The sequence below is a fragment of the Tursiops truncatus genome, chromosome 17 (genome assembly GCF_011762595.2).
Source record: "Tursiops truncatus isolate mTurTru1 chromosome 17, mTurTru1.mat.Y, whole genome shotgun sequence".
Taxonomy (NCBI): domain Eukaryota; kingdom Metazoa; phylum Chordata; class Mammalia; order Artiodactyla; family Delphinidae; genus Tursiops; species Tursiops truncatus.
This window is the reverse complement of record NC_047050.1, coordinates 66,693,815-66,709,337: the sequence shown is the minus strand read 5'-3', so window position 1 is coordinate 66,709,337 and position 15,523 is coordinate 66,693,815. Positions and strand designations below refer to the sequence as shown.

The following is a 15,523-nucleotide window of genomic DNA, read 5'->3' as shown; positions in this document are numbered from 1 at the left end:
AAAAGATAATTATCAAGTATAAGAATAAATAAATGATACAAATATAATACTGAAGACTGATAAGGGTTATGAAAAATATTAAAGCACAGTCATGGTATAGAGAATAATGACAAGGTCAAGGATTTCAGATAGAGTAGGAGACAGTGCTTCTCTTAAGAGGTGTCATTTGAGGAACAATTTGAAGGAAAAGAGGGAGCCTTCTAGGGGAATCTACAGGGAGAAGCATCGTCCAAGAAGAGGAAACAGCCATTCAAAAGGCCCTGAGGTGGAAACCAATCTGGTCTAAATGAGGAAATTCTGGCAAACCAGCTCATGGTCTCGTCACAAAGCTATGTGCCCTGGTACATGGTCTCCCAGAGGAAGGGTTACCTGTTCCCAAGCTACCCAAAGGCACCAGATGCAGCCGTGGGAGGGCCTTGAGTTTAATGAGCAAGTGGGAGAATGACAGGAGATGTAGCTGGCATAGCCAAACCATGATGTCATCAGAAAAGTAATGCACCTAAAGTCAGACGTCCTGGTTTCTGAGTCAGGTGTGCCACTCATGATGGCGTGATTCGGGGCCAGTGCCTGCTCTACACAGAGCCTCAACATCTTCTCTACAAAACAAGGAAGCTGAACTTGATGCTCCATAAGGTCCTTTCCCCCACACTCTTCATGACTCTGTGGCCCTACTGTTTAAACTGGGTGCCTTAGAACTTAAGGCCTTGGAGATGCCGGTGGCAAGTCCCATCATGCGATGTTTGGACTTGTTTGTTTAAGCTAAAGTAATTAAATCAATTATCTTTTACATAATAGCCACCAAGCGATTTTTGAGTGAGATGAGTAAGGGAATTTGGAGACCAGACGTGATGGAGAAAGGAGATAGAGAGAGGGTGTGGGTCTTCTGCCATGGGTGAAGAACATCGGGCCTCATTTGCACCAGGCGGTGGCTGACGATGTGAGTTTTCTACATTTTAAATATGGAGCTTATTGTTCTTAGGAACCAATTAATAGATTGTCAGGAATTTTTAAATAAGGCAGATAATTGGATAAGATGCGGTCAGTCCACTGAATGAGGAACGTATCTACATTTTCAGAGTACTATAGAAATACACTTGCATTGAATGTAACCAAGATTAGATGGAAGATATAACCACTTTACAAGTGAGCAATGAGAAACCCCAGGTAGCTATAGGGAAATTGTTTAAAGTTGCTGATTTCCAGCAAAGCCAGGGCTAGAATCTAGGTTTCCTAATTGTAAATCCCTTCTTTTGAGATGTACATAATTGAATGATACTATAAATATATTTAATTTAATATTCAAGACTGATTCCACAGAGTCCTGATTTCTCTTGTACTATTCAGGCTTCTGTTAACACAAATAGTCTTTTTGTGCTAATTGGCAAAAATAAATAATAAAGCAGACCTATGCCAGGGTACATGGCTCTGTCAGTAGACCTCAAGTTATACTGCAAGCCCTCTCCGCCAGATCCTGACAGCCCTAGTTTTGCAGTGTACAGACTGCACAACTGTATGTGGCAGCCCTTATACCAAACCACCAACTACTTTTTGGCTATTTGAGGACATGGTTGAGTTTATCTTTTCTGACAAAGTAGCAAGAGGAGAAAATACAATAAGCATTACTTATATTTTCTTTATGCTTTCCAATGTACTGAGCTATTTTATAATATTTTAGTTGATCTAAGGGGTAATATTGTGAGACAGTGAAGACAAAGAAAGGATTTGATTAGTTAGGAAGTGAAGATCCAGAGAGATAATGTGACCTCTCCATGTTTACGCAGTCAGTAACTAGGAAAAATGAATTCTGAGCCTAGAATTTCTGATGCCAGTTACAACTATTTCCCCATATTATTTCAGTAGAGAAACTTAAGGCTGATCTTTTTTTTTTTTTTTTTCTGAATCCCTAAAGCCCCTGGACAAGAGTTAAAAGTATGAGGTCTTGGAAAAGGAGCTAAAATGTGAGCTGCAAAAGAGTTCTGCTATAATCTGTGGCTTTCATTTTTCTGAGAATCTTTGTGTTCTATTAGGTTGAGCCACTGAGTTGTTCTCACACAGTGACTAATGCTACATGCAGGGGAAGTGGATTAGAATTAGCTGCACACTCATTCATGTCTACTTGGGGCTTGGATCTATGCAGAGAAAATGGCCATGTTACTTATGAAACACATACATGTAACTGAAAAACAAAAATAATTATGTTAATTAAAAGAATTGCTCAGATTTTGGATTGCAGTAAAAGAGATTTAAAATTATAATAATTTCACCAAAATAAACTGTTATATTTAAGAAAAAAAACTCCCTCACAATCTCTAGGACGTTTATAATGCCACATAATGATTGACTGAGTCACCCTGTTCACTATTGAGCCCTTTGTGTTGGTGTTCTGCGGAGGACCAGAAACATGAAGTTGAGCTTCTGAAGGAAGGGCTGTGCATCTTAACACTGAAAATGTGGAGAGGGCACTGGTTAAATGGAGAATCGCTGAGTGAAGATTCAACTTGTGACAGAGGTTGCTTACGTCAGCAAAAAATCTTGTCTAATTTCTGTTCAGTTATGTTTGGAAGGGTTCACGTTCGGGTGCGTCTAAACAAGTTGTAGCCAAACTGCAAGTCTTAGTAAATATGTTGGCCCAATTGGAACAGCCTTAATTTTGCCACTTACCATTGCTCAGGGCATCTGATCAGGCTCTGAGACCCAAGTCTTAACTAGTCCTTGCCGTAGATCCCTCGATGTGCATTTACTTCTTTCTTCAACATTGTCCCTATGGAACAGATATTTAGAACCGCCCCCCACAACCCCAAGCTTCCTGGGCCTACCTTCCCTCCAAACCCAGATATCATGTTCTCCTTAGCTCTGCACCTCATAAACAGAGGCCAGCCCTGCCCTGGCATGCTTAGCCCTGCCTTCTGAGTGCCCGACCCAGGCCATGACTGTGGGATCTTCACTGGCCACGAAGGGAAATTTGGATGAAAACACTGTGGTCATTTGGAGAAAGTCTGAGAATCTTTGAAAAAAGAAAATGAGTTAGAAGAGCTACAGGCTTCTTCTGGAGGCAAACCCAGATATTAAAAGATGAAACACTTTAAATTAAACTGTAAGAAACATATAACAGAACTTCTATTAACTAGAGTCATTTTGGAAAGAATATTTCCTCTCTGTTCAACTAAAGCATTGAAAAATCACTCCACATATGACTAAGGCATAGGTTTTACTATCAGTGTGAGGACACAAATCAGTGTGACTTGAGCAACTGTATGTTCTCTTTGTCCCTTGGTGGAGGATTAGTGGTAACATCTCTTGAAGAAAGGGTAGGCCTCCCTTGATCTTACACAAGCTCTAGGGACAAAGTCTACATGATGTCTCCAAATGAATTGAGTTGACATATTTTAATAAGATTATAGTAACACTTTAACTGTTTTTGACAATATTTAAGAGAGATGATAAATCCAAATGGATAATGAGAGATTGTTTTCTTTTAAATTGAATTTGAAGCTTATATACTTCATGTTATGTTGATAAAGTTTTTTGTTGTAAAGAAAGTCCTAAAAAAGGCACCCTTACTATAGGTAATCACACCTGTGGTTAGGGTCTAGTATATCAGAATGTGCGTCCAAGCCACCCATTGCAGTCCACTGGCTTCTTACTTTTATGGCAAGCAATTCTCAAAAATTTTTGATAATTGATCTGCCAATATAGATACATCAGTTGCAGGCCACTAGCTTTGACTGGTAGGTTTATCATCTTAATGACAGTCCATCAACTAAAATGAGATACTCAGCTGCAAAGCAACAACATTCCCAGGATCAAACCACATCATTTGGGAAGTAGATAGCCATAGCATGTGTGTGGACACAGAATGGGTTTCCGTATTCGTTCCATTGATGGTACTATTGTATTTCTGAAGGAATAAACCAGGTCATCACAGTTTTGTAAAGCAAATGCACGGTGTACGCATGTATATTTAACCTAGCGTAGTATCTGAAGGAACAAGTCTAGAATCAGACTACCTGGGCGCAAAACTGGTCTTGCCACTTCTGAACTGAGTGATACTGGGCAAAGTGTGCTGAAAGATTTTGTTTTCCCATCTGTAAAATGAGAGCCAGAACTTGTCATAGGCTTTTTACAGTGATTAAAGAAGATTCTACCTGTAAAGTTCCTGGCTCGGTTTCTGTCATTCAAGAATATTAGCTAGTTTAACTTAGAGGAATGAAGATCTACATGTTAAAGTGACTCGAGAAAATTGGCAAGAATGCTATCCTACTGAATAACACCCAAAGTGCTGATGTATAAGACACATGCTGGAGAGAATTGAGAGGAGAAGGAAAAAGCCCTCGTTTTATAATCAGAAGACCTGAATTGGAATTTTTCCCTGTGCGATCTTGAGCAGGTTGTCTATTCTCTCTCTGCCTCTCTAAAACGGCGAGGATGCCCACCTCAGACTGTTGTAATAGAGACTAATGAAAACACGTATGCACATTAACTCACACGGTGCCTCTAAGGAAAAAAGAAGGTGCTAAATAAATATCAACGTTCTCCCCACCTTCTTTTCTCTTCCTCAGACTTTGATGTCATACTTCATAATTTGTCTAAATTGGAGACTTGAGCAATGACATTTCTCAGTTATGTTTTAGGTGAAGACCATTTGTCCCTAAAATCAATTCATGAGTCCCTATTTTACATGCTTAGACTTTTGCATAGATTGGACAGATTTTCATCACAAAGTAGCTTCACCCTGCATCAGTGGAGGAGACTGTCTTTCAAACTTGGTTCAGCTTCATGGTCAGGTGCATTTCATATATCTAACATGGCTCTTTGTTGATTGGAATGACACCGAATCTCACATTTCACCTTCATGGCCTGAAAATCAAGAGTCTGAGATAGTTTGTGAATCTGACTCATCTCCTCCGGACTCCAGACCTGTCTGGAAAAATATCGCCCCCTTTTTATTGGAAATGCCTGAAGGTGTAAGTTGTTATTAAGTTTCTCACCCATTGGATCCATCTTCTCCTCCTGATTCAGACTGTTCTCAGGAAGCTAACTGACAATTTCTAGTCAAATTCAGCATACCAATCAGAGACTTTATTTTACCCACTGTTTTGCTAGATTTTAATAAGTTATGGTGGTGACTAATGTGTTCCAGTTTCAGGCTAGGACAAGATAAACCTTCCCAGAAAGCTGGTTCACTTTTTTGCAAAGACAGAATTGTACTGTGCAGTTGAAAGATCAGTTAGGGATTTCCATTCTGGTCGGAAGTCTGGTAAACGTATGCTAATTTTCAAATACAGAGTTGACTTGGACTTCCCTAGTATAAGGAGATTCTGTATAGAAAGAAGTCAATGGATGCAACCAATTCCTTGCTGGCTGAAAAAATAGCGCATTCACTTATTTTAAAAAGTGAAAGAGAGCCGGAAGTCAAACTTCCTTTTAAACTTGAACCTGTGAGGCCACAAGAGCTTCCTTAACAAAATGTTTTTTTTTTTTTCAATTGCACAGCGTAAAATAAATGCTCGGCATCCTGACCAGACCCAACATTAATGTTGTAATGGAGTGTCATAATGTTTCTATTCAGTATTCAGAAAGTAATTTGCATCTCCCAGGAAAGTATTTGAATAGCTTTTCTAGCACTCCAGTTCCGGGATGATTTTCCTCAAGGAAGTTCAATGCAAAAGTCTGGCTTTCAGTCTACCTTACTAATCTAGCTTTACAATAGGACTGAAAGCATCCAAGGACATGTACTGAGTTACTTAAGCATTTCTCCTGCATAAGCCTGCTGCAAAGAATTAGACGGTAAAGGGTGGTCTGTGATCTCAGTGTGTGTGCTATTGCATGCATTGCAAAGCCTGCCACAGGCGTCTTCACTGTGATGGGAAGTGCCTTTTGTTTGTTCCTTTTTTATTTTGATTCCCTCTGTGCAGTGATTCAGATTCAGATTTAGCTAATGTTTGTAGGCTTTTACTGCGTGCAAAACACTGTGATTGGTACTTTACCTGTTACCTCATTTAATCCTTGCAACGATTGTTGGGGCAAGTGTTACTATTCCCATGAGTTTCAGAAGTTAAAAGGACTTGTCCAAGCTCACTCCGCTCTAAGTGGCTAGAGCAGTAACCTAGAAAATGACAGAGCCAGAATTTGAACCCAAGTCTTCCCAAGTTTGGCATTAGTTATACTTTGCCACATCTCTGTTCAATAAAACACACTCCTATTGTAGAAAGAAACCAAAAACAACCCAAAAGTTCTATAATTAAGGAAATTTGAAGAGCATAGGATAAAGCAAAGTTAACTGGTTTCTTAGATATAAAATTTTCTTAGTACCAAGAACGAGATTTTTGTATTACCCAAGAAGAGCCTATGGTTGAATTATGACCTGAACATTTTACCAGTCTAACCCTTTCTAGAAAGAGCCACTCATAGGACTCAACACTTGCTGGAAAATGTTGTATGACAGCTTTATGAGCCTAGCATTGTGTGCTAATTTCTGAGCTTTTAATAATATCTGCAAGAACGGCAGACTCCTTTTGGTTCATCGCCTGACCTGCTGTTCAAGTCATTAAAGATATAGCTGGGAAAAACGTGACCCATAACATGAAGCCATTAAGAGCCCCCAGAGTATAGATCCTGCTGCGTTTACTTCAAGCACTGCTGCTTATCCAAAAGCATTATTAGAATCCTTTACCTAAAATCATGAATTTGGAAAATACCTAATGTAGTGAGCTACAGTTTATATCTTCTAAGACCATTGGTTCCAAGAGCCACAAAGGGACTTTTTATGCTCCATTTTGTGATTCTCTGCTAGAACTTTATAGGAATCAAAATTCTGGGAAATAATAAGCTCCTGTCCTCATGAGGACAAAAGATCACAAGGATCTTCTCTTTTAAAATGTGTGTCTGAAGAAGAAATTCTTTATGAGCTCATTTGCTCCCAAATCAGCTAAGAAGGAATCAAAAGAAGGGAGATTGCGGAAGATGCAGTTTCCAAAGTTGAAATCAGGATAAAATCCATTGAACTCCCTGAATCCTAGATGTCCTGCACATACTACATCCCACATCCCACATTTTGGGCTGGTTAATGTGTATTTGCAGGGATGATGGGAACTGGAAGTGATGGGGGAGGGGTAATCCTTTCATCCGTTAACCGTTGTTAACAGCTAATGACAATGTGAGACAAAGCAGGGGAAGAATGACTAATTCCCTCCCTCTAGGTTATTGTACTCTCTGAAGATGTCACTGCAGCTGCACTTGTTTGCTGTGTGTGAATGTGGCTAGAATTCTTGGTATCTCACACTCTCAGCCTCTTTCCTTCTGTCAATCCCCTCAACACCCAGCGTGCTCTATTTAGGATCACATCCCCCCTTTACACTAGGGAATGTGGCCACCACTGCTATGAGCTGACTGCCAAACCCAAGGTTTTTGTCTTTGATCGTATTTCAAGTTTTGGGAAATATAGATACACATACACACACAGAGAGCCATATGCAAATACATTCCAAGATGTATGTCTTAACATGTGTTAACATGACACATGTTCATCTGTGTTGATACCTAGCTTTATGATGCCATTTATCCATCATCCTGAGTGAACTGGGATGTTGGTATAGAACAATAGAATTGTCCTGGCCCTATTTTACAGCTAGACATTTGAGCTTTGGCAAGACACTTAAACTTCTCCAGGAGGCCAATTCTTCATTTGGACAGTGGGGCTGATAAAAACTACCTTACTATGTGATTGTAATAGTTTTAATTATGCATTAAAAATATTATGCAAATAGTGGCAAACAATAAAATTTTACTATCTTATTCATTCACTGATTTTACAAAAATATATTATGACTCTACTATGAGAGAACACTAGGCAAGGTCTAGGGGCCCAAGAGTAAATAAAGTCATGTCTATCCACAAGGATTTCCTATCTATGATAGAAGTGCTTAATGCAACAATATTTACTTGACCTTTTAGTAACATTTAATCACACCCTCCTTATTGAAACTCATTTCTCTTATGTTCTAAGAAACTACAGTATAGGAATTCCTTCTCTTTTTCACCTCTTCCTTCTCAATTGCTTTGGCCAACTAAGTCCTTTTACACAATTTCTAAATGTTAGAGTTTTTAAGGAATTGATCTCAAGCCAGTGCTTGATCTATAATCTCTCCTACACAACTTTATCGCTTGGCTTTAAATTTCATCTCTATGTCAAGGCCTCTAAGATTTATATCTCTAGCCTGAAGTGTGATTTCTTATATTCACAATTGTTATAACAACCAACAGGCTTTCAGACGAAACATGTCCATGTTGGAAATCTCGACCTGCCCTTGTAAATCTGTTACTACCCTTGTACTTCTTATGTTGGTAAATGTTAGCCTCCATTCATCCAGCTGAACTGGCCAAAGACCTGGCCATCATTAGCTTTACTTTCCTCCACACATCATTCCAAAGCCTATCCTGAATCTCCCCATCCTGACTGCCCCCCTCCTAGCGCAAGCCGCCAACATCACTTGCCTGAACTTTAGCACTGACCTTCTAACTAACTTCCCAGAATCATCTTTCTCAAACAAAAATGTGCTATCTTGCTGAAAATCTTTCAATAGCTTCCCGTTGTATTTGGCAAACACACACACGCAGGCATACACACTCAAATCTTTAACATAGTGCACCAGGCTCGGATGACTTGGCTTCTTCCTCGCTTACTAGTCCCATGAGAGGTCACCTCTGTGCTGCCATCCAATCACGTCAACCTCCTTTTGGGTCCTCAGGATCTTTTATTTGCCCCGATCTGTCTTGAAGCGTCGCCCCATCCACTTCATCTTCACTTAGCTGGGGCTCACGCTTCCAAATTTAGCTTGAGGCCACTTCTTCAGAAGAGACTGCTCTAACTCAACACTTAACATAGATCCCTCTGTTATCCTTTCTCATGGGAACCTGTATTTTACCTTCATGGTATATAATGATTTTATATTTCTATTTATTTGCTTAATGTTTCTTTCCCTCACTTGAGAATCAAACCCATGAGGGAAGAAACTGGACTGTTTACATTCCTGAACACCCAGCCCCTAGTTCAGTGCCTGGTAAATAGCAGACTTTTAGAATGTATTTATAGAATTAATTTAAAAAAGAATGATAAATATTTTATGACCACCCAGGGTATTGAAGCCTGACCCAGTCAACCACAGTTTTTAATTGAAATATTTTTGATAATAATTTTTATTAATCATTTACCTGGCTTCTTTCATTGAAGTAATGAAACATAATCTCATTGCTCTCTTGATTACTTAGGTAACCAACAAACAAAGGATTAAAAAAATTAATGTAGACGAGACATATTTAAGGTCAAAAATCAACTGCCCAAGTTATAGAAACTTGGCTTTGTAACTGTTAATGAGAACATAACACAGAGGCTTTAGTTTGACTAAAAATTCAAAAACAGCCAACAGTGGAATATGGCTGACAAAATGTTAATACAGACACTACCTTTGTAGAACTACAGATGTTAAATAAGACCAGTGAAAGTTCAGCTCTGTTCTAGACCTAAAATTTCTATCTATTTCAGGACACCAGCATGGAAGAGGCACCTACAAAAGCTGCAGGGTATCAGAGGAAAGGGCTAACCGCTGAGAGGCCATTTTATTGTCCTGGTGAGTTTTCTCAACCTTCTGATGTTGGCATTCTTTGGGAGTCTTGCCCCTTGTCATTGGATAATCATAGCCTCATATGCAAAATTCTCCACTCTCATTGTCCCAGTGACTTACACTCAACCACTGATTTCCCAAGCCTAAATTGCTCTCCCAGACCTCTCCCTGAGCTTCAGGTGTTCCAACGTCTGCTGGATATCTCACTCTGGTTATATTGTAGGTATCCAAACTTAAACCAGAAGCTCTCCCTAATGTGATACAATGTTCCATTTATAGCAGCGCCCTCCAGCCACCCCCAAATCAGAAACCTAAGAGGTATCTTAGCCTCTTCTTCCTCAGTTTCCAAACATGCTGAAGTGATGTTACCCATCACGGACACACATCAAGATGTGAATGTTCCACTGTTCTCCAGGAACAGTCCAGAAACCATTCATGCACTGGATGGGGGATTAAGTGTCTTAGTCAGCTGTGGCTGCTATAACAAAATATCACTACATGAGTTGCTCAAACAACAGACACCAATTTCTCATGGTTCTGGCAGCTGGGAAGTCCAAGATTAGGGTTGGGGAGAGCCCTCTTCCTGGTTTGCAGATGGCTGCTTTCCTGCTGAATCTTCACAGGGCGAGTCATCTCTCTTTCTCTTCCTGAAGGACATTCATCCCTTAATGGGGGGCCTTACCTTCCTGATCTAATCTCTGCCTAAACATTCAGTCCCTAACCCTGGGCTAGAGCATACTATGATGATATAGTTAGCTGAAACTGTGGTTCTGTCAAACTTTGTGAGTCTGTCCATGTAGTATCAATACATGGTTACAGTGAGCTCTTATTTAAAATGTTTATGTCTGACTTTATAATTGTTGCCTTCTTCCCACTGCTTTTGAGAGTACGTGTCTCTAACATCAATTTCTCTTCCTCACCTACCATTTGCTGAGACATAGGAAAGCAGATAATTCAGTTGCCTGAATTTTCTAGAAAAGAACAAGTAATTAGAATGTAAATGAGGCTTTCTGGGTTCTCCCATGGATGTATAGTACAGCTTTAAAAAATTAATTTAATAGTATTCATTTTAACCTGCCTAATTATGGTTTCTAGCACACCAAGCTACTTCTCATCATGCCTTTGCTTATGCTGTTTGCTCCACCTGTAATCTCCTCACTGCCATCACTAATTCTCTTTCCCACACATCCTTTAAATCTCATCCAAGGCCATTTTCTCCAAGGATGTCTTCTCGAACTGTCCAGGCTGGGCTGAGCCCCCCTCATTTGTGTCTGTCCAGGTCCCTGGGTCTGCCACCGTCATTACATATGTTGCTCTGTGTTATAATGGTTTGCACAACCTGAATGACTCCATTAACATAGAACTAAAATGCCATGAATAACTGTTCCAATTTCTAGAGAAATTCCAGGCCTTCCCAATATTTTCAACGATACTGAGAAGGTCGGGGGAGGGTATTACATCTACTTGTCTCAGCTCACCCTGAACATCTTTTCCTTGGATTCTCAATTCCCAAACATCATACAACCTTACATATTTGCTGTCCTCACCAAACTGCTTTCCTTCACAGAGATGCTTAATATATTAAAGTCTCAGTATTCTCATCTGTAAAAGGAGCAAAATGGGACCTTTCTCTTGGTGTCATGAAATCTAAATGAGTTACTACATATAAAGACCTTAGCACAGTGCCTGGAACTTAGCAAAACTCAATAAATGTAGGTTGTCGTTTGTGTTTTTGTTATTATTGACATAATGAACAGGCAGAAGTTTTAAAATCATAGTTTATTCAGTTCAACTCAGGTCAAAATTTTAGTCTAGAATCACGACTTTTCATATAAGCAGAAAATGTGTTTTCTCCTAATGCAAAGCAAACTCCAGAGGTTGATTCTTTTCCTTCTCCTTCCTTTCCTCAACCACCCTCCCCATCTTTTTATCCCTTTTCTCCCTCCCCCTTATTTTTTCCCATCCGCCTGCTCTTCTTTTTTTGGGGGGGGGTACGCGGGCCTCTCATTGTTGGGGCCCCTCCCGCTGCAGAGCACAGGCTCCGGACGCGCACGCTCAGCAGCCACGGCTCACGGGCCCAGCCGCTCCGCTGCATGTGGGATCCTCCCGGACCGGGGCACGAACCCGCGTCCTCTGCATCGGCAGGTGGACCCCCAACCACTGCGCCACCAGGGAAGCCCCCCCTCCCACCCCGCTCTTCTTTTATTTCTCCTCCGCCTACTTCTTATTGCAGAGTGTCGTGGCTTGTCTTTTCTGCTAGAATTTAAACTCCTTGAGGGTACCAGTTATGATTTATTCAATAGTAAGATCATAGACTGTCACACAGTAGGTCTTCATTAAATCATCAATTACTGAAACAAGAAGCTTTTTCTAGGCTGACTTTCATTTTCCTACGTATGTCCTGGATAGTACAATGACTTGGAAAGTAGTCTCCAGATACATATTCCTTTGTCCTTACCTATCTGTGTGTGTGTGCGTGCATGTGTGTGTTCATATGATATAAGTAGCAACAATAGCTAGCATTATTAGGGAAACTTTATGTACTTATTTAAATATTACAGAACTCAATAAGATACGAATTATCATAATCTGCATTTTACAGATGAGAAAACTGAGGCTCAGAAGGCTTAAGTAATTTGCTTAATTTTAAAATAATCATTAAGTACTGCAGTGAGGAATTAAACCAAGGCAGTGCAACTCTGAAGCCTGTGATTTAACTATTACGCTGTACAAACAAGTATATATACTAGTTTTATCACAGGGAATGGCTACTAAAGAAAGCTGCAAATGTCTATTAATGTTACTAAGAAAACTACTGGAAAGATCTTTTAGCCCATATCTCTTACAGAACAAGTTATTTTAAAAGCTATAATTAAAATTTAACATCTTCTCTAGGAAATTAATCATTGCTCTTAATCATTCTCTAAAAAATAACCAGTGAATTAAACTCCATTAGCAAGCTCCAAGAAAAGAAGAAAATTTCTCCAAAATATCATTCTGTCATCTTTTTGCTTAGACACGTGAATCTGCTCTGACATTGATTAGCAAAGGAGACAGACAAAGCTAACTGCAAATCTTCCTACACCCGTTCATTTACTGGAGCAGCAGCTGTATTCTAGCCTTTTGCTGATTGGGTGGGACCAGCTAATGAATCAGCTTCTAACATCTGAATGGTAGTAAGCAAATGATACAGTGGGTAGGCAATTTCTGGTAATGCTCTTTGGAAATTAATTAAAGTAAGAGGTCAAAGACAAGAGAAGATGAATAGAAGCATAAAAACGCAAAAAGTAGGTCAGGTTCTTGACTTTGATAACGCACACACCCTGTGGACTTTAATAGGTCCATTGAGGAAAAAAAAAGTCTTGAAATTTCCTTGGTAAAAAGTCAGCATAATGAAAGAAGCTTGACAGAGATTTAGTGAATTACAGAAATAAAGAAAAGAACTGATGCAATTTTTGCCACCAGACCTATCTCTGGGGAGTATGTATCTTTTAAAAAGGCTGAAATGCACCTTAAAGACCATCTACTCCAACAACCCCACATCCTTTATTTACCCAAGATTCAAGATGCACTAAAGGGTCTCACACTGGAATCTCAGCTCTACCATGGGCTGCCGTGGAGCTTGTATAAATAATTTCCCTGAGCCTCCTGGTCATGTAAGGATTATGTGGGATATAAAAGATATACATAAACATCTTGGTTGTGTTAATTCCTTGATCACAATGGGTGAATAAACTAAGACCCCTATAGAAACACCCTCTCGTCTCTTTGCCTTCTAAAATTTACATTTTCTTCTAGTCACAGATCACATCTAAAGAAAGTCTTTCCACAAAAGGCCACTGCTATTCTCTTCCTAGCCTTACCTTTTCTCTCCAGCTAACAACTATCCCCTTGATTAAGTGCTCAACCAATATCTTCCAGCCCCTCCACTCTACTGAAATAACTCTCTTCAACTTCGAAAAACAAGGCTGCCATTTCAAGCCTAAAACACTTGAAGGGTTTCCCACTGAATTTATAAGAAAGTCATAGCTTACACTTCCAGCATTATCTGTCTCTTCTTTTAGCCCTTCGGTCACAGTGGGCTTTCCCACACTGAAATATACCAGATTCCCTCCAACCTCAGGGCCTTTGCACATGCTGTTTCTGTTGCTGTTCAGTTGCTTGTTCTGTTGCACATGCTGTTCTGTTGCCTACTCTCTTTCCATCCTCACCTAGTCAATTCCTATAATCTCTCAGTTCCCAAATCTGTTTCTTCTATGTTCTCACAGGCAACACATACCTCTGCTTTGCAATACTTCTCATGATCATCACTCAATACTTAAGCACAGTGCTTTGATTAATGGCTCTCCCATTAGACAATGTAATCTATGAAGGTGGGAATTCTCTGTGTCTGCTCATCATGGTAGGTATTAAAGCTACTCACTGATATTAGGACTCTCCACCTTCCAGGCACAAGATAGGGTTGCACTTCCTGCCCTCTATGAGTTAGACGAGGCTATGTAACTTGCTTTAGTTAATGACAGGAAAATGGAACTGACAGGCACCATTTCATGTCACACGGACAATGCACATCTTACTGTTTCCTTTCCTTTTGCCAATGATTGGCAGTGCTCCCAATGGTGGCTTCATTAGCCTGGGTCCAGGTGGGCACATAACATAGATCAGGGTCCCAGCTAAGCCCCAGTGGATCTATACAGTATGCAATAAATAAGTCCCATCATTTTAATCCACTTTGTTTTTAGGTTACATGTGTTATAACCTAGCCTGCCCTTACTGCCATGGCATGTGAGCTTAGCGCTTGACACACACCCAGCATATAATTTTTGGATAAAAGAAATGAATGAATGAAATCTCTAATGGGGTCAGGATACAAGTGTGAAGGCAACACAAGGCCATTCTATCTAAAACCATTATTCAAAGATATCTTTCAGAACACTGAAAAATGACTGATTTCATTCAATTTGATACAAAATTATTGAGCACTAAGGTGCAAAGACGAATGAGGTTCAGCCCTGGCAGCTTCAAAGGGGCTCATAACTAGTTGACATATATTAGCATCTGTTATAATCACGTCAGTGTAAGTCAGGTGTAAAGGTAGCCCCAAGCAAAGTATTCATACCTGTTACGGAGAGGAGGGCGCAGATTCTGGGATGGTGGTCAAGGAAATAAAACATCACTGATCTGGGTTGTGCAGAATTAGGATAGCTTGCCAGGTAAATGCCTGGGGTTGAAAGGGCAGCCCCTTGTGATAATTTCCGACTTAGTTGCCTGAGAAACAATCAAAAGTAAAAAACTAATGAGTTTGTTTTGTTTTGGGCCACACCTTGAGACTTGCGGGATCTTAGTTCCCCCACCAGGGGTCGAACCCAGGCCCACAGCAGTGAAAAGGCCGAGTCCTAACCATTGGACTGCCAGGGAATTCCCCAAAACTAATGAGTTTGGAACTTGTGGGCAACGAGTGTCTGCACCTGCCGTGCAGTATGGTCGCCACGTGCCACCTGTGACCACTGAGCACTTGCAATGCAGTTAGTGTAAGTGATAAACTAAAATGTGTTTATTTTTAACTCATTTAAATTTAAAAACTAAGGCAGTGTAAAATATTTTTGCCACTATACAGAACTTTATTGTTTTGGTAGGACTGTATTTCACTTTAGCTGTGCTGTAAGCATTAAATGCATGCCAGATTTCAAAGATTGAGTACAAAATGTAAAATATTCATTAGTAATTGTTTGTATTAATTCTGTGTTGAAATGATAACGTTTTGGATATATGGGTTAAAGTAGACTATTAAAATTAATTTCACCTGTTTTTATTTTTTAAAATATAGCTATTAAACATTTACGTCTCACATATTTCTATTGACGATGCTAGTCTGAACCGTCAGAATCACCTTGAAGGTTTAT

General features: G+C 39.9%; 1 long non-coding RNA gene across 1 annotated transcript in view; it reads left to right on the top strand.

Moving 5' to 3' along the window:
• Positions 1 to 860: 860 nt before the first annotated feature.
• Positions 861 to 15,523, top strand: part of LOC109549451 (uncharacterized) — a 110,634-nt gene continuing 95,971 nt past the window's right edge. Inside the window, exons 1-2 of the long non-coding RNA XR_002175734.3 lie at positions 861 to 937; positions 9,542 to 9,626. This is a non-coding gene — a long non-coding RNA (uncharacterized lncRNA). The remainder of the gene's footprint in view (positions 938 to 9,541; positions 9,627 to 15,523) is intronic.